General features: G+C 33.2%; 1 protein-coding gene across 2 annotated transcripts in view; it reads left to right on the top strand.

Annotated features, from left to right (window-relative positions):
• Positions 1–489: 489 nt before the first annotated feature.
• Positions 490–20547, top strand: part of LOC106670140 (potassium voltage-gated channel protein Shaw-like) — a 268915-nt gene continuing 248857 nt past the window's right edge. For both annotated transcript variants that reach the window (XM_014400218.2, XM_014400217.2), the window contains exon 1: positions 490–623. The gene's annotated coding sequence lies outside the window, so the exon portion shown is untranslated. The remainder of the gene's footprint in view (positions 624–20547) is intronic.

The following is a 20547-nucleotide window of genomic DNA, read 5'->3' as shown; positions in this document are numbered from 1 at the left end:
ATTTTCCATTTAAAATTGCTATTCAGACAACAATAAGTGCCAAGCAAACTTTTTATTAAAAAAACTGATATTTTTGGAAAATCATTAAAAACTTAGGGGTGAAAAGTACGACTCAAACTTTACATGCTTATTGCTAATTTTTGTTACTCTTCAATATTACGTAAAATATTCTCACGGTTCGTATGTTATCTCAATTCGTTAGGGGTAATAACCAGGCCACACTAATTACAGTCGTTATAAGAAAATATCAAGTTGACCTTTTGGTTTTGTTGCACAGGAAAAAGTTATGGGCCTGAGCTCGTTACTGCATCCATGAAAACATCCTGTGGGAAAACTCCACTCGAAAAATTCATGCTTATAATTAAAACTTGGTCGAAACAGGTGGTAAGAATATTAAATAACACGAGAATTAATTCATCGAACTTCCCCTTCCAGCCGGGTAAGAGTAAAACCGTGTCGGAGTGCGCACTCTACTAGGATGCCATGGCAACTGGATGCGGGTGGAAGCTCAGTGGAGCCCCATCTCAGGAACGCGACGGTTGGCCGTTCTCTCTGACGGGAAAGATCGCGTTACCAGGTGTCTCTTTCGTCCTGCGGCTCATATGCAGCCCATGGTCACAAAGGTACGTATTTTACGCAAGTACCAATCTTTTACTTTTATGGTTTTCATGTATTACCTATAGCTTATTCTTTTATGGGCTGGAAAATACAGAACAAAGGTGGGTCACTTACAGAATGAGCGTTTTACGCTCTATGAAAGCTCAGCTTGACTGAATCAATAGTTAACAACGATAAACTTGTAAAATTTAACAAAAAGTGGTTATCATATTCTTCAGTAAATTCGCGCGATCAAAAGCTATTAGAACTCACAACTAAAAAATACATCGTTCTATTTACTATTCATAATGTAAAATAACTATTTATTTAACATTAAAACAAAATACTTTAAAGAATTTTATGTACTGTAACATTTAGAAGAACTTAGAATTTAGTTATACAACTTAGATATAAAATTAATTATTGTTCATTTATATATTGATATTGAAGCTTTGTTTACCTAGTAAAATTTTATGATTTTATCTTGGCGCCTGGGAGTGTTGGCATGTAGTTTGGTTGATTTTGAATAATTTAATCTGAAATAAGCGTTTCGGCCGTCATCAGTGGTGTAGTAAAACATAAATATCAACCGCGTAAGATTATAAGGTACTTTGTATTAATGAAAAAACAAACCCTATAGCCCATCACTGTACATGACGAGAAGCCGAACCAAGAATGAAGGACCAATACAGTCAAGGTTAGGCAGTCCACAATGATAGGAAATGACCAAACCAATAATAATGTGGTTGTTTCTATAATTCAAAGAAATAATCACAAACTGTTACAATTTGATTATAAAATATATTAATTATTATAAAATCATTTATTAACGAGCATTTAATAGATTTAAATCAAACTTGCCAACAGCCAAATAAAGAATAAACAAGTAAATTACAATGTTCATTTTTTATTGGCATAAATACGGATGTTACATTACAGTTTTTTAAATTCACTAATTTCGTGGTCCGCTTGACCAATTAATTTATTACCATTAAGTTTTTAGTTGAGATAAAAAAGTCAATGGCACGAGCGGGATTCGAACCCACGATCTTCGGCTTGATACGCCGCTGCTGTACCACTTGAGCTATCGTGACCTCGATCCACTCGGACACCAACTTCCCATCTCAACCCCCCAATTCCCATTATATTTTTTTCCTTCTCAATAGTTCAAAGTTGTGGCCAAATTATTAAAATTGAAAATCATTTTGAAAATAAATTATTTTATCTAATACTATAAATTATTGTATTACTAGAAACAAATATTAATATCAATTAATACTTTTACGAGTATTCGCAACAGCAGAGGTTATCTCAACCCTCGGGGTGCCGGTGTTTTTGGAAAACAAACCATTTGTGAGTATGTCGGGGTCGAATGTAGGGCCGCTGGATTCGAGCCCGGGACCTTTACCTTACGTTGAGCGTGTCAACGCTTAAACAGTTGCGGTCACCGACGGCCTATTAAAATTTTAATTAAAACAATAATATTTATATTATGTTATTTATTTGTTATTTTTGTTTATACAATTGGTATTATTTAATTAGGGCACTATACGACTTAAAATTATTTATCAGTTATCAAAGTTTTACACCATAGTTCAAACCTGAAGAAGAATCGTGGCACAGTTAGAACCGGCTATAGTTAAAACTGTATAAAACGACTATTTCGAGATCGTGAGATGTGGTCTGGTGACTAGGTTTTAGAAAAACATTTCCCTTATCGTGCCAACTTTTCGATTTTTATAGAAATCATCTTCAGGGCTCAATATGTTTGTTTTCTGTGTAGATGTGTCATTGTTGTACACAGTATATAGACATAAAACATCAATATCTCACAGGCACTCTCTACACGACACACAACAATGACATATCTACACAGAAAACAAACACTTTGAGGCCCGAAGATGATCTCAATAAAGTTCGAAACGTTGGCACGATAAGGAAAATGTTTTTCTAAAACCTACAGGGCACCAGACCGCATCACACGATCTCCAAATAATCATTAACTAACGGTCACTAAACACCACACACTGTATAAAACAGTCATTTGTTTTAAAACTTGTACAGTACACTGTGTGACTGTGCGTAGTGGTTGAATGTGTTTATTGAAGCAATGTAGTTATCAACGAGAATGGAGAGCATGTTTAATGTAAATTATTGTTGTAGGTTTGTATAAATGATGTCGGTCATAATATGCAATATTATGATGGTTAGCCGTTAGAATAGGGGTATGTTTCTGACGAAATATTGAGTTCCTCGTTAACCGTCCAAATTTGTGGGAAAGTTGTTTTCCAATTAAAAAAAAAAAAAATTGATCAGTGTCTAAGGAGCGGGTTAAGAACAGTGTGTCGCAGGCCAATAGAGTTTCGGTATATAGTACATAGATATCCACCCTGTCATAAATATTTACATCCGACAAGAAGAAGAAAAACTTTTAGAATGGAAATGGATAATAATACGCTTAGGGAGTAAAGTAGGGGATAATAAATGGAGGTTACTCCCATCCTAAAAATGCGAAAAGTTAATATGTACGAGGTGCCGGTAATAACCATAGATGCTGACCGGCGGAAAAAAATATATGCACTAATAAAAATACATCCTTAGTATAATTAAAACAGTTTTTATATTACAATAATCATTATAAAAAAATTTAGGAGTGTATAAATAAATACTAGCTGAATTTTGATAAAAATTGCGTATTAATCATTTTTATCTCATAATAAAAATAATATATAAGAAGAAGAATAATGTTTACGAAGGTAGAAAAAGGTTTATGAAAAAAGTATGGAAGGATGAAAAAAAAAAAAAAATATATATATATATATAAAAGAGTACGTTTGGATTATAATATGTTTATGAATTACGTATAATATCGAACCTATTTTTATTGTTGTGTATAAATTTGTTTAGGGTCAGGGATGCAGTAATAAAAAAGTGAGTATTGTAACTTCTAGCCTACAGGCAAGAACAATTTACAAATTTGTGGTATTAAAACGGTAGATTCGTCGATATTATTTTATATATTTACTATTTCACATCTTACGTGACATTTTGACGCAATAATAATTTACATTAGAAAAGTGATATAACTTTGTTTCCAACAAACTGTACTAAAATCAATTTGCGTCTAGTTTTTAGAAGTGTTCTGTTTCTTTTTCCAAGCAAGTGCTCCAATTTGTCGATTTTCGCGTCCATTTTCCACTTTCCTTAACTCTAATATGTGTCTCTCTGTGCGGGTCGAATCCCACTTTAGGGATTTGAGTTTTTGCCTTACATGTTGCTGGCTTGTTATACTCCGGATATGGGAGTTTATTTTTCTATACTTTTCTCCTTATTCGAATTATAACACAGTTATTTTATTACCCGTAATAACGCGTCACTAATCTCGCGCGTTTCGGGCTATTAATGTAATTTATTTTTGAAAATACATGAAGAGAACGTTTTATTTATAATGAAAGTTACGAACATAAAATTGTTTTTATTGGAAGAAAAACATAAAATTCTAGTTGACGTTGATCGACCTACGTAGTTTAAACTGATGTTGTATTGGATCTTCTTGAGGTCATTTTACAGGTGAATAATGAACATCACTATTGGGTTTCACCAAGCTTTCGGCGAAAGTTCCGCCATCATCAGGGCCTAATTTATTAAAAAAACAAAATTTACATGAACAGAGTTACATAACACATCTTATATAAATACATTACAAAAATAAAATTACGTACTTAACCCAGTTGTTAGGAAAATTCAATTTATTGCACATGTTTGTTGTTTTTTGACGAGAAGGTGAAAATGAATCTATATACTAAAAAACAAAAACCGTCTTGCTTAAAGTCGAGTGATCCTCTCGGTCATCCTTTGGTTTCATTTTTTCATAAGTTAACACTAAATCTCAGGTACATGTATTTCTTTATTACAGATACGTTATATATATACAACTTTTTTACTGTTTTTTAACTTAAAATTAGCCTGGGATCCTCGGCAGAAAGTTGAACTTGGAGAGACGACTACTTTTGGAAAAAGTCTTTGTTCATGTTACGAAAAACACTTGTAATTTACAAGTGGATCGACTGGGCTCCATCATGGCATATTCGGGAATCCTGCAACTGTTCATGAATCTAAATAAAGCGCAAAGTGACGTTGGTATGTCTAATCACACCCTTACCATGTTATAACCATCCGATGTGTGCTCTCAATTCGAATCCTTGTACATAGTTGTATCTAGTTAAATTATAATTTTAAGTTAAAAAACAGTAAAAACGTTGTGTATATATAACGTATCTGTGATAAAGAAATACATGTACTTGAGATTTAGTGTTAACTTATGAAAAAATGAAATCAAAGGATGACCGATGAGGGTCACTGGACTTTAAGCAAGACGGTTATTGTTTTTTAGTATATAGATTCATTTTCAGCTTCACTTCAAAAAAACAACAAACATGTGCAATAAATTGAATTTTCCTAACAACTGGGTTAAGTACGTAATTTTATTTTTGTAATGTATTTATATAAGATCTGTTATGTAACTCTGTTCATGTAAATTTTGTTTTTTTAATAAATTAGGCCCTGATGATGGCGGAACATTCGCCGAAAGCTTGGTGAAACCCAATAGTGATGTTCTTTATTCACCTGTAAAATAACCTCAAGAAGATCCAATACAACATCAGTTTAAACACATAAAAGTAATTATGTAAAATTATTAGCAAGGTTATGATACAATTGTCTTATTTGCGAGTTTAAAAAACAATAAAAAAAACAATTGATAATTGTATGTTTGTTACACCAACTGTGTTAAATTGTTGTATCAGTTAATTTTTTCTCGTGTTCGCAAAACAACTAATGCATTTTCCGTTTGTTCTTCTTCGTAGAATAAATAGTCTGTTGAATAACGTATATTTACCGTTAATATACATACTCTAATAACTTCTTCATATTCATTTAAAACGACAAAAGGTGCTAAGCACTTTCCTTAACCCTTAATAGAAATGATAAAGTTGTGGTGAGTACGTTATGCGACACCTTTAAAGGATAGTTCTTACTCACAGTTTATTGTTTGTTGTATTCGACTAAGCTTTAAAGCTCATCGTCAGGTTGAAGAGGTTACAAGTACTTCTCTCTAAATGAATTGAGAGTGAGCCCACACATCCAGACGTTCCAACGAGATGCTGGTTTTAATGCAGTTCAAACTTTCAAGTGCAAAAAGCGTGAATTACAATACAACTGAATTATCCTAATAAATATATGCGTAAAATATTGTTTAGGTACATGTTTAAAACAGAAGGTAAATTATTAATGCATTTATCACCCTGTCGGTTTTTACATTTTTTAATTTCCAAATTCTCAAACCAATCTGGTCTCTTTCGATTGTTAAAATTGTGTAACACTGTTGTGTTTAAATTTAAAGAAATTGTGTTTGGTTCATTTCCTTAAATTCAGAAAATTGATTTAGGCAGGTGTTCTGTAACTGTCGTTTTAATTTTTCTACAGCTTTGTTCTATATTCATTTAATACCGCATTTCCAGGGAGGTTTTTTTTCCAATTTTTCGCTCTTTGAACTGGTGACGCTTATATCCTTACTTCCCATTACTATTATAAAATTTGTTAGGTGGTATACGTCATAGTTTTGACCAGAAATTTCTTTTTACTTCTATGTCTAATAACTCTTTTTGTTAAAATTTTTATTTTATGTTATATTATTATGTTAAATTATTATTATTAATTCATTTACGTTTTTGTGGTCAATTGACCAAGTTACTTCTTTGAATCAATTAATTATTCTTTCTATGGAAGGTCTTCTTGAGATAAAAAAATGGCAAAAAGGGGAAAAATTTGAACGATTGTACGTTGAGATGGAAAGTTGGTGTCCGAGAGGATCGAAGTCTCGACAGCTCAAGTGGTAGAGCTGCGGCGTATTTAGCGGAAGGTCTTGGGTTCGAACCCCGCTTGTGACACTGACTTTTTTATCTCAGCGAAGACCTTGCATAGAAAGAATAATTAATTATTATTATTATTATTAATACCGCATTTTCATTACAATTAAGTAAGCAAATTCCGCTTTTTGACAAGTTCTCAACCTTGTCTTTAACACGTACCTCTGAAAGATACTGTAAAACCTTCTAGTTTAAGAATTTTAATTACTTTTTTTGATATGTATGTCAAGAAACGGATACCTAATGGTTCATTTTTGGTGGGGTGGATGAGTCCGATTGTTATTCAACAACAATCATTGTTCATCAACAATTAGTAACTATCTTTTAAAGTAGGTCAAATTGCTCCTTTCCCAAAGTCATGGGTCACACGTATCACGGATTAACTGCCTAGAAGCTTTCCGAAATAATCCATTTAAGTAAGCTCTTTGGGATCATAAACAACGTGTACGTACTCAAAGCTATATCTCAAGTTTACGAAGTTACATATCGTCGTTATGTTAATCACAACCAAACAGGATTTTTTGTTCGATTTGAGTTCGATTTTTTTTGGCAAAAGAAAACAATTCCGTTCAGTTATGGATTTCTATATAAAGTATATTCATAACTCTTTTGTGTTATCACTGATAAAAATGTTTACTACGCAAGCTGATTTAAATAACGGTCATTTCGTATCTAAAACATACCATCAATTCATATATTCAGGTATTTAAGTTAACAATGAGTAATTTTTTCAAGACAAAGAACAATCAGCAATATGCACTTAATTTAATTTTACAATAAATTGAAAAGACTTGTTCTAATATTTTTTAGAAAATGCTTTACCACATGAGAAATTCCAGAATATCTCTACCCTATTTGCTCATGCTGATTAGTCAATGCTTAAGTGAATGATTATTTAAATAAAATATTTTTTAAAATTAACGCCAGAGGAGTGCGGATGAATAAAAGCAACACATTAGAAAGGTCAAACCTAAAAGAATACATCCAACACATAAATGGAACCGAGCATTTGGTGAGATTAGAGGGCAGTGCTGGGAACAAAATGGTCATTTTTCTCAAATAATGCGTCCAAATCCATCAAATAAACGCCGCCATAAACTAAAAGTAGCCTGTTTTGGTGGGTAGAACTCGAGTCGTTTTACTTCAAGGCAACATGGACCTATACATTTTGTTGCAAATGAGAGAAAACGCTTCAACAGGGAAATATGTCGCTCTATATATTTCACAACATATTTCACCAAACATATTATTTTTATTTATAATATTTCCTTATCCGACAAACAACTGAGGCCAACGCTTACCCTCTCTTCATGGTTGCCAACTTTTATTATCTTTCACTGATTTTCTTTTCTTTATACTGAAATATTAATATTATGTACATGTATAAACGTAATTAGTGGCCAACTTACATTTATTCCGAATTAAAAATAATCAACAATCATTTTATTATACAATTACCTTTAATTATATATTTGTTAATTATCTAATTCTTAAGCAATCCGCATGCAAATGAATAATATTTCCATTATACAGTTAGTGAGCAGGTTTAAATTAATCAGTTTATTATTTTATTATAATATGTTGCCATCAATTACTTCATAAAAAAAGAAAAGGATCTTGGAATATCAAATTTTAATGAAACTACTTTCGATGGTGCTACGTCGAAAAATATCAAAAATATTAGACATATCGTGTCCGAAAGTTCTTGTAAATAGTCCCAACAACTCGATAAAATAGTTTCTCAAGCGTCTGCTTTTTAAATATAGGTCGCTGTCTTTGTTGTGAACATACTCAAGGTCTTTGGTACAAAGTTTTGGTTTGTTAAATAAGACACAAACATAAAATTATTCACACCCTTTTTTTCAAAATTAAAGATCTCACACCTGTAACAAATAAGAATGATCTGAATTACAAAATTTATTCGATAAATTGTCCAGCGCAATTTCCAGAATTACATACCAATATCTGGATAAGAAGGTAAAACAACAAATCTATGATTTAAAACACCCAGACAAAATACTATGGCACTGGCTGAACACCAATCTGAAAACCAACATAATTTCGATTTCAACAATCCAAAAATATTAAACACAATAAAACAAATATAAATGTAACTTTTTAGAAATGGTTTACATCATCAGAGATAAACACAGCATCAATTACAGAAGAGACACATGTAAACTCAGCCGTCAGCTAAGCTAATATCATAAATGAAATTTAATATCAATAACTTACAGTCATTAAACAATTCAACGTAGTCTAAATCTCCAACAATTTATCTGTCCATTTCAAAACAAACCCGTCTATAGTAATCCTGAAAGGGTACCAAGACCCGTACGACAAACCATTACCCTTCTTTTTCCATTGTCGGTCTCTTTCACCTCAAAGACGCCGACTTCTCATAGAAAAATGAATTTCTATCTCTATTTCCTTCCCCACGCCTTCAAAATCACTTATATAAAAACCGAAAGCATTAATATCTCACTACCACTCTCAACATGATACACAACAGTGACACATCTCTTCAAAAAACATCTTTGAGTGAGTACAAATACCAACTAAACTTAAAATTTATATGTTGTATATCTTATATGAGTTTGTATAATTTAAACAATGTTTTTAAATACCAGGTTACCAGGTTTGTTGATCTCAATAAAGATCGAAACATCGGCGCGAGAAAGAAAAGGCTAAACGTAAATCACACCAGACCGCTACTTACTATCTCTAAATAATATTTAATTAAATTCACTAAATCCTACACATCTCGAAGAACAGATTTGCAACTTTTCACTGCTGCGTGGAATAGCAGACATTGAATAAAATCCAGCTAAGGTACACATTTTTAAATAGAACATGTGAGAGAACGGGTGTATGAGATGGTGGGGGGAGACGGCAGACAGAATTAAAGAAAATTGAATGCGGACGGATCCATACCAAAAAATTTTTTATCCGTTCCTCGGGCCCCTGGCAAGATGAGAGGACACTCGTCTCGTTTATTGAAGAACGGTATTCAATTATATGTCATAAATATTAACTGAATGAGTTAAAATGACAAAAATTGTCGTAAAGCTGCAACAGAAATGTAACATGGTTTGGAGACTCGTTAGCTCAGCATACATGCAATAATAATGTATTTATTAGCTGCAATAATCGAAATACTTGTAGGATGCCGTGGGTTATTGAGGATCTTAAAAATTGGGATAGCATAGTCTTAAGCTAAGTGAGTATTGGTCATACCCAGTTAACTATTCTTCTCCTCCTTATACCTAGGCGACGCCCATTAAGTAGAGAAATATAAGCCACAAGACATACATAAGACTCATACTATCCGAATATGAACGAACTGTAAGATTATCGAAGAAGTGCACAGACGAAAAAAAATTATATAACAGTAATTAAAAAGATAAATTGTTTAATATCATGAGATGCGCTCTGGCGTGATGTAGTGTTTAGAAAAACATTTTCTTTTCAGTGGAACGTTTCGATCTTTATTGAGATCATCTTCAGGGCCTGGGATTTGTAAACATTGTTTACATTTTACAAATACATGTAGGATGTGAAAAAATAAGTTAGTTTATACAATGCTAGAAATTTTAGATTCATTCATAATATTCGTACTCACTCAGAGTGTTTCGTTTTCTGGGTAGATGTGTCATTCTTGCGTATCGTGTTGTGAGTGTCAGAGAGATATTGTTTTATGTTTTTATGCGTTGGATTTTAAATGGGTGGGGAAGAAGTCGGGTTGGAAAGACATTTTTATATGAGTAATGAAAATGGGTAATGGTTCAATAATATATCTTCATCATATCACACAAAACATATAATATAACATATAAAACAATCATTATATTCCACACATCAAACATTTCTACATAGTCTACTTCAACAATTTAGCTTTCCTTTCCCTAATTATCCCCGTCTATATCATCCTGAAAGATAATCAGGCCGAACCATTACCCACGTTTTTTCCCATTATCGGCTCTTTTCAGCTTAAAGAAGCCGACTCCTATATAAAAATGTCTTCCTTCCCTACGCCTTCAAATTCCAACGCATATAAACATAAAACATCAATATCTCACTGGCACTCTCAACTCGAATCACAAGAATGACACATCTACACAGAAAACAAATACTTTGAATCATTACAAATATTTTGATTGATTCTAAAATTTCTAGCATTGTATAAATTTTTTTTTCTCTTTTTTTTTTCATATCCTACATGTATTTGTTAAATTTAAACTTTGGCTATAAATCCCTGGTTCTGAAGATGATCTCAATAAAGATCGAAACGTTGGCACGACAAAGAAAATGTTTTTCTAAACACTACGTCACGCCAGACCGAATCTCACGATCTGCAAATAATCATTAACTAATCTTTTCTACACACCACACACTTTTTTAATATCTTAATTTTTAATACGATTAAATGTGTACAAAATGAATTCATTCGGTACATGGAATTTTTTGATGTATGATTTTATTTATAGCGAGAATTTCGAGCCCGTGTGAGCAAATCTGATGGAAAATATAGTCACCCACACACCTCAGTAGCAAAGGTTAATTTAATTATTTTGATTGGAATAGGTAATGCACTACAACATTATGAAAACCTCGGTACCCGGGTAATCAAATTCCCATTATGAAAATGTGTTTATAGGCCTTACTGGTTAAGTGTGAGGAGTGAACGGGTCTGTGGTGAAAGCGAATATAGGCTATCCCCATAGACATGTAGATCCACTTATGTTCATATGAAATACAAAAGCGCGTAGTTTAATAAGCGGGTAAATCACCAAGTAATGATAAAATAACGATGGCTCTTCAACTTTTAATTGTAGATGTGATTTAATAGGTTGTAACATGTGTGAAAATTATTTTTTGGCTTACAAGATGTGAAAACGATACAAATATCTGCTGGCTTCCCAAACGTAATTCCTATGTAACTTATATATTTGTTCTAAGAATGAGTCCTCAGTGGTATTTAGAATATTCTGAGTTGCACGGAACGTGGATTAGATTGTTGGAGTAGGATGAATTTGCACATGCAATTATGTACGTAATGTAGAATTAGGACTTTATAGCCACGTGTTGGTGGGTTGAATATTAGAGACCGCGAAGCATCCAACATGTCTTCGTTCCAACAGCAGGGATGGATTCTCTGGCCGTTCGTCGAAAGCGAAATTCAACGGATACACACTCTAAGTTAAAAAAAAAAACACCATAAGAAAATATATGAAGAGTAATCAATAACCCCAGAAGTCAGTCGGCCGGAAAAATTAGCACAAGACTTGAATGATAGCTGAATGAAAACATATTTATTTTTTAATTTATTTATTAATTAATCTTTATGTAAGGTATTGGTTGAGATGAAAAATGTGTGTCACGAGCGGGATTCGAACCCACGACCTTCGGCTAAATACGCCGCTGCTCTACCACTTGAGCTATCGTGACTTCCACCCACTCAGACACTAACTCCACACTTGAAAAATGGCAAAAAGGAGGGATAATTCAAAAGGTGGGGTTGAGGAGGGAAGTTTGTGTCCGAGTGGATCGAAGTAACGATAGCTTAAGTAGTAGAGCAGCGGCGTATTTAGCCGAAGGTCGTGGGTTCGAATCCCGCTCGTGACACACATTTTTCATCTCAACCAATACCATACATAAAGATTAATTAATTGAAAGATGTTATTTGGTCAATCTGGCCACGAAATCTAATGGATGTAATATTTAGTATTTTTGAATTAAACTAACAATGATGAATTAAATAACAAAACTCGATCGATTAACATAATAACAAACTTGATATATATTGTCAAATGAATATTGTCCGAAAGCGGATAAAAATTAGCAGTTTTTGTTTTGTCATACGTGCGTGTTGTTTATCTGTTTTCTAGAAAAAGTTGTATCAAATAAAATGTTGAGTTTAGTTTTTATTGAGATTAGATTTAAAATGCGAACTTTGTGTTGCTGGATTGGTTAAAACTAAATGAATTATATTTTTTCATCATAACAGAAAGTTTCATCCAGTTATACATATACTCAAAGACATAGACACAATTGCAATTGAATATGTACTGTAAAAACGGATTTTTTACCCAAATAAATATAGTCATTTTACCATTTCCATTTCCAATTTATTTGATCAAAAAAGGTTTCCCTGTAAAGAAGGTTTAATAAATAAAAACCATACGCACAAATAATTTCAAGAAATGAAAATAAAATGTAAATGGGTCGGTGTTCGAAAAAATCTAATTACCACGGTGGTGGGTACATTTTTTACGGAAACAAACTGAAGGGGAAAAATTTCCTAAACGTTTTAATCTAACCTAAGCTTATGTAAATCGGAGTTGTTCCTGTTGGTCCCCTATCAGATTAAAAGGCGAGACTGGATTTTTGCCCGAGATCTTTCCGCCCAATAAATTGTACATTTTCGATATCACGCTTATCTATTTCTACACGAAGTAAGAACTACCCTCATCTATATTTGTATCAACTGAAAGACTTTCAATAAAGACTAAAATTCTTCTCGAAAAAAGTATACGTGTAAATGTACATTTAATGTCTAAATTTGTTTAACACTGCCTTCTATTTTATGTAGAACAAATTGTCTGAAAATAAGAATGTATACGAGACAGCCTGCCTGTACATAAATATATTTTATGATTGAGGTGTGTCGATTATTGACAATTATATTTTTAACAATATTTTGTTTAACAAAAGTATTTCTACATTCATATGTTACAGCTTCCTTACTGTGGATGCTTTTGAAGGAAGAGATAAGTAATTGTCTGTAAGGGGGTGCGTGTTTATTTACAGTTGTTATTTAGAGCGCCACGGTATTTCTGGTGAAGGGGGAAAGGAAATACCGAGACCAGGAAAAAAAGGAAAAGAAAAGTAGAACAATGGCAAAAAAGAGAAAGAGAAAAGGAAGCACAGGTACGGTTCCCGTTTAGAACCCCAGCCGACCGAAGTAGAGCTTCTCGCTTTTTTCTTTCCTGATGAAGTCGTGCTTCCACCCAAGGTTATAATATGGGAACTAAATAATAAAGTTCTTCCTGCTTCTACCTGAGAGAATTCGTTAACACGAGAAATCTTATTGTCTTACTTACAGTTTAAACTACAAAAAAAAATGAACACGAATAACAACTATTCTATTTATCACTAAATTTACATATTATTTTTAAATTAAACTAATAATAGACGAAAACTTACACCTAAGTCTTTAGTACCGAATTATAAAGCCCGATAACAAAATTTAAAATGAATAAATTCACGGGATCTCTTTTCCACTTAGGCTGTGCCGTTTCCGCCGTGACCAGCATCTTCTCTTTGGAGGAACCTCCTCGTAGACGAATACCTCTGGGAGTACATTGCTTCCTGTATGTTCGATCTTCCTAAAAAGAACAATCAGGAGCTTTAACGTCCGCACCTGGCCTATTCGGCCTTATCGGACGTTTTGATTCTCAAGCTAAAAGCTGACGAACCTCCGCATACGACAGAAGGATGTTAGAGACGCACCGCAGCAGCGTTGGTGTAGAGGCAGCCCAGCCCCGAGGGGCCAAGAAAACCCCGCTCTCCGCTTGCTTATTCCGAGTGGTCGGGTCCGCATTAAGCATCGAACCGTGTGCCACGCGCAAAGGGCTACCTAAGCGGAAATACATCAGCCTGGTCTCCCGCGCACTCCCTAGGTAGAGAAGGCTACTCTACCTCCCAGAGTAGTAGAGCTTCCCTAGCATAGAAACTACCGGATCCGCCCCGGCCGTGATTTTGTTTAAAGTGGAATTGCTAACCACCCCATAGAGGAGACCGCATATGGTAAAAGCATTTGATCGAGCTCAGCCTTCACCTACGTGCAAAGCATAGTCGAGTAGGAGCAGCCGATTCACTACCCGTACCCATCCGCCACTACTCAAGCATTCGAATGACTTTTCAGCATAATCATAGCGTCCTCAACGCTTATACGCCGCCGTCCGGTCCGCCGTATCCCGTGAGGACGGGTGAATAACGGTGGTCATACGCAAGTTTCGTGCGAAGGTCACAGATAGAAGACAGCCTCTTCTCTATGTTCCCGCAAGGGGCGTCACCGCGTACCAATACGAATCCATTCCCAGTGTAACAGGGGCTGAATTTTGGAACATTTCTGTCACCCCGTAGTACAAATGGTTATGCACCCTCCCCCGTGTATGCAGACTGGATCTGGTACCCTAACCCTCGTGTGTCTCTGATAAAACACCTGCCACCCCATGCCGACACGAGTACGTCTGCAACGCCCTCAGGGCTGCACAGTTATTTTGGGCCCGGGCACCCCTCTTGTAACCAAGGGTTTGGAGGGGTCACAGGAAAGAGTGAAGGAACCTGGATTGAGAGAGGGACGTGCATGAGGACACGAGGTGCCCCTTTTCAGGGCCTCGAGCCTTAACGACATTATACTACCCATCGTCGCTGTAGTTCCACATTGAGTGGGGTACAACTCCCTGGGTGGATGCTCGGGGAGTAAACCCGTCACAGGCCCAAACTATTTTTTTATCAATCTTCTTATGCGGAGACAACCTCTTAGACGATCGTCTATCTCCAACTGACAGCCACTTTCTTTTTGTTCAATCTCGAACCCGGAGCACACTAGCCTCGAACCCAGTGCCCTCCGGGTCAGGATCTACCAGGGCACGAAATGCTTGCTGCTTCTCGGTTGGCTCGGTTGGACCCGCTACTATTTAAGTTTTATTAATGACCCTGAGTCTTTCCCCCCGAGAAGAAAAGAAAAATGTAATACATAGTACTTGCGCAATTTCAACGAAGATTTTCCCAGAATTGAAACATTTAGGTTTGTAGTTTTCTTGTTACTTTACAAACAAATATAAGCTTAAAAGAACATCAAAAACATTTCAGTTTTACTACAATAAATAAAACTACTTTCTATACTCTACTATAATATACATTTGAACCAAAAGTTTATTTGTATATCAATTTCTTAATAAAATAAAGAATCTTATATTTCATCAAGTTCAGAAACCTACAGAATGTCAAAAATTAATAATCAACATTTAACTAATTATAACTAAAAGATAACTGAATATTTTCGTTGGACATTAAACAGCAGTCATATCTGTTTTAATTATTATATTGGCACTTAAAATTTATCACTGCTCAATATCATTTTCAACGACAGAATAATTAAGAGAAAATACGTAAGTATATTTAAACTGTTATCAGCTTTACACAGACTCCAATAACCCCAGAATTTCCGGTTAATTGTAATACCATGTAGTGCAGCCCCGCTGAATCTGTTGCCTTGTTGCCTCCTGCTCTGTTTCAAGACAGCTTGCAATATAGAGAAACCTCATTAACGTTACATCAAATTTCAGCGTCAGTATTTGTATTTTGAACATTGTTTCATCATCGCTCAGAATTTATTTATTTCTTGTTTTTATAATATTAAGTAAAATACAGCCTTGTATTGAATTACATTTTTAAAATAAATCATTTTTAATTATTCTAAATTAATTGAATTATTCTAAAATGAATAGGTAAAATAAATAGGAGATGGTTAAAAGTAAAAAATGTAAGAACGGTTTAAGTACTTATTACACTTTTATATAATTATTGAGACAAAATGAAACACACAAATTATAAAATTATATCATCCTACAGTTTAAAAAAATAAGAAAAGGCTCATCTCCCTAGCCTGGAACGCTTTATAAATATTAGTTTACTTTCTAAAATTAATTATGTCTATCTTCTCACGTAAGGTATCACACTCTGCTGTCTTAACATCTTCTTTTCTGGACCCCTCCTCTGGAAGATGCACTCTTGTCTTAGTCCTACCAACTTTCCTCTTGTGGTTGTATTTTGTGACATTATAATGTGTATGTAAAATATGTAGTGTTTTTGGTCTCACAGTGCGAGTGTTGAAAGTAAATGTATTTATTGGTGTGAATGATTGAGTTCTGAGAAGGTTGATGGCCTAATCGACCATCAATTAGATTAATTATATAATATTTATGGATGATGATGTAAGAATATCAAATGCTGTTTATCACTTCGATGGATGAGCGGATAAGACGGATATCTAACTGTTTATAAAAATCAGTAATCTGTAGTAACGTTTATAACAGTGTTAGTTTTAAACAAAAGTACCAGAAAATGTATATTTTACTTGTTTTGTTCAGAGGCTGTTAAGGAATGTTTAATTGTAATATAAATAACATATTCTCGTAAAAAAACTGACAAGTACAACGTTTATGTTATATGCGTATTTGTCTTATACAACCAACCGAAGGAACACCTTCAATATATAATGAGCTGGAAAATTATTACCCAATTTAGCACATAAATATAGAATTTAAATAGAGAGTAGAATTTAAATACTCAGATTTTGTATCAGCGATGTTGCTCGTTTGTTTAAGATATCAAGATATCCATTTTTGTGTTATTAAAAATTTCATTTTATCAACAATTGTAAACGTAATAAAACAACAGAGTTATTTAAACAGCTTTTTACGGCATGCCAGGGATAAAGGCAGACAAACAACGTACGAATAAAAAGTATTGAAAGATGTGGTGTTTAGTGCCAGTTAGTCAACGATTATTCGGAGATAATGAGATTGGTGTGGTGTGACGTAGGTTTTAGAAAAACATTTTCTTTATCGTGCCAATGTTTCGATCTTTATTGAGATCATCTTCAGGGCCTGGGATTTATAAACATTGTTTGAATTTTACAAATACATGTAGGATGTGGAAAAAATTATGAATCAATGCTAGAAAATTTTAGATAAAAAAAAATTGAATTTATACAATGCTAGAAAATTTTAGATTAAAAAATTTTTGAATTTATACAATGCTAGAAAATTTTAGATAAAAAAGTGAATTTATACAATGCAAGAAAATTTTAGATTCAATTAAAGTATTTTTTTTATCAAAAATTTTCTAGCATTGTATAAATCCATATTTTTTTCCACATCCTACATGTATTTGTAAAATTCAAACAATGTTTATAAATCCTAGGCCCTGAAGATGATCACAATAAAGATCGAAACGTGGGCACGATAAAAAAAAGTTTTTCTAAAACCTACCTCACACCAGACCACATCTCACGATCTTCGAATTGGAAAAAGTTTCTTTTGTAAATGAGATTTTTCTGGTCTAAATCTTGATACATTAGTTTCCAACCAAAGGTATCAATTCCAATCAGAAGCATAGGTTTTCCCATTTCTATTACCATGACATTTCATTCTATACACTCTCTGGGTTATTATTTTAACGAATATGGTATCAAGAATTTTCATTCCTTTTCTTGAATACTTTGTACGCAATTTTAGTGTATGAAAATACATACAATTTAAACCTGTCTCTAGTTAAACTATGTAACTGGTTACGTTTTACACACGAAAATTTGACATTTCTTAACGCGTTATCTAATTTATTTAAAGATACGAAGTGTATATATTTAATATTATTATCACATTAAGCAAAAAACCTTGTATATGATCATTTTTATTCATTCTGGTGTATTAAATTATTTTTTATTTTTACCAGCTGAAGAATAATATTCTAAAATGATTATTATGAAAGACAACTTTTTAACTCAATTGAAGAAATCGAAACATATTATTAAAACATAAAACTCTATTAATGATAAAATGATGTATTTACGTTTTTTATTATTTTCAAATAGCTCTATTGAAAAATAATAATTGTTATTATTTTTAGCTGATTTTTTAAATCAATTTGAGTACGGCTTAGCCGCTATAAAAGGTGAAAGTTTATTGAATGAAATTTATATGCTTTCGAGGGCCTACTCCTTTTGCATGTAATCTTCTATTCATATGCATTTATTCATTTATTCACAAACGTAATTTTATTTCATGCGCCGATCCAGTGTACATCTTGCGTTTATGTATTTTTTACAAATAAGCCCCACTAATTTACGTTACTACTTTAGCTCCGACAAAAAGAAAACTGGCGTAGAAAAATGTTTTATATACAATTTATGAATGTTTTTATAACCTATATTTTTAAAGTGTATATTTATGGTTACTTTTGGACCAAAAACGCAATGTCTGGTTCCCCGGTGTTTACCTTCTTTTATAATTTTGCCTAAAATAGTAAAAAATAAATATTACCGTTAAAGATTTTTCCAGTCCATAAGTCCATAAACGCAGTAAAAGACCTACGGATGAGAAAATTGTCATAAAGCAAGAAATTTAGCAATTTGGAATTAATTGAAATTGTCTGACTAAAAATAATAAATTCCACAATTTAATTCACAACCGTGTATTTTTCTTTGTTAGTAATACAATAAAAGGACTCTTTTTTTCGAATTTATTAACAAGTCATAGGGGTAAGTAATTATGTGCCTTTTGGGTAAGAACGTTAAGGAAATGAGACGGAATATTTGAGATTTTAACGCGATTAACTTTTCCGACTGAAATGTCCCGTGAAATCCCCTGGGACTAATTGCGGTCTAACGGACATTCGCCGAGATTTGTAAATTTTATGATGAAGTGCGAACTGTTTACCGTTAATAATTAACCCTCAGAAGTTAGAAAAGTTCATCACTAAAGGCCAACAAAGGGTGAGCTTTGTTTCTGTAAACCAAGGTTAAATAAACTTCCTTTGTTAAATATTTACATCATAGTGTAAAGAGTGTTTTCTACCATCTTCAACTGACAACATTCAAATTCTTTTCTAACCGAAGAAAAACACTGATATGGTAGAAAGGAAGTTTAATCTTCCAGCTTCGATGTGATTAATTTTGAGCACAAGCTTTATATGCCAGTGATTTAAGCCATTTGCATACGGCAGAGTAACTTAAGTAAAATTGAAAATTTAATCCATTGCTTGCCTAACAAATTGGAAATATCAACATTTTACTCTCTTACACACAACGTAAAAGAGTAAGTTTATTTAAGATCGATTTTAATTTAATAGTTAATAATAAAAGCAAAGAGAATAAACATATATGTAGTAGATATCAGTATGTAATATTTGATGTTGTATTATAAATGTTATTCTGAAAAAGAAAGCTTCTCACATGGAAATACAAAAGGGAAAAGGGTATTCTAACATTGACATTAGGCAGATAATGTAGAATGCATATGAAATCCTCATACCGGGGATGATCTGAGAAACTCTTGACCTTTTGACCCCTGTGCTCAGAGATAACAATAACATTCTCCGCGTTCGTAATCAATTTCCATACCTGAGTATTGAGTGAATGATTTTTTTTTTAATTTATTCTAATGTGAATATTTTCATTTAGTATTTTAAATTATATGAAACTGAGAATCTATAAAAGAAAACTTGCTCTACACATCAAATTACCATTTAAATCTATCAAGGATTATGAACAAAGTTTATAGCTCTTAATAAGAAGGAATTTATTTACCACATCCTCCTAATACTAGAGGAATAATATTAGAAAAGTTAGAAATTGTTTTTGTAAAAAATACTAACGATATTAGAACTAAAAGAAGTTGGATTAATGGATTAGGATCCATCATAAAATTTATTACAGGTAATCTAGATTCTTACGATGGAGCTCAATTTAATAAAGATATTGAAAATCTANTCTAATATCGTTAGTATTTTTTACAAAAACAATTTCTAACTTTTCTAATATTATTCCTCTAGTATTAGGAGGATGTGGTAAATAAATTCCTTCTTATTAAGAGTACTAGTAATAGAAAAAGTCTTACTTTTACTCTACAGACGTTACGCATTTATCACAGAGTTTTCTATATTTGTTAGGGTGGGGATAAAAACAACTATCCTTTCACTCTATCAATTATTCGTTCTGATAATTTACATAAAACAACGCAGTCACAACCCAAACCCTTCGTACATTTAAAAATCCCAATTACCCTGAGGTACCTGAACGGTGATTAGTACGCGACGCCGACAATGCAAAGGTTAGAGGTATATCAACGTATAGCCTACAAATCGAGTCTTTTACAAAAGATTGAACTGTGAAATTGAAAATTTTCCCGCATAGTCTTTATAGTACGACCTCCTTTTCGATCCGTTCTTCAGG

Source organism: Cimex lectularius, unplaced genomic scaffold (assembly GCF_000648675.2).
Source record: "Cimex lectularius strain Harlan isolate CLEC.00 unplaced genomic scaffold, Clec_2.1 scaffold40, whole genome shotgun sequence".
Taxonomy (NCBI): Eukaryota; Metazoa; Arthropoda; class Insecta; order Hemiptera; family Cimicidae; genus Cimex; species Cimex lectularius.
Note: the sequence above shows the minus strand (reverse complement) of the source record. Positions and strands in the feature narration are given on the sequence as shown.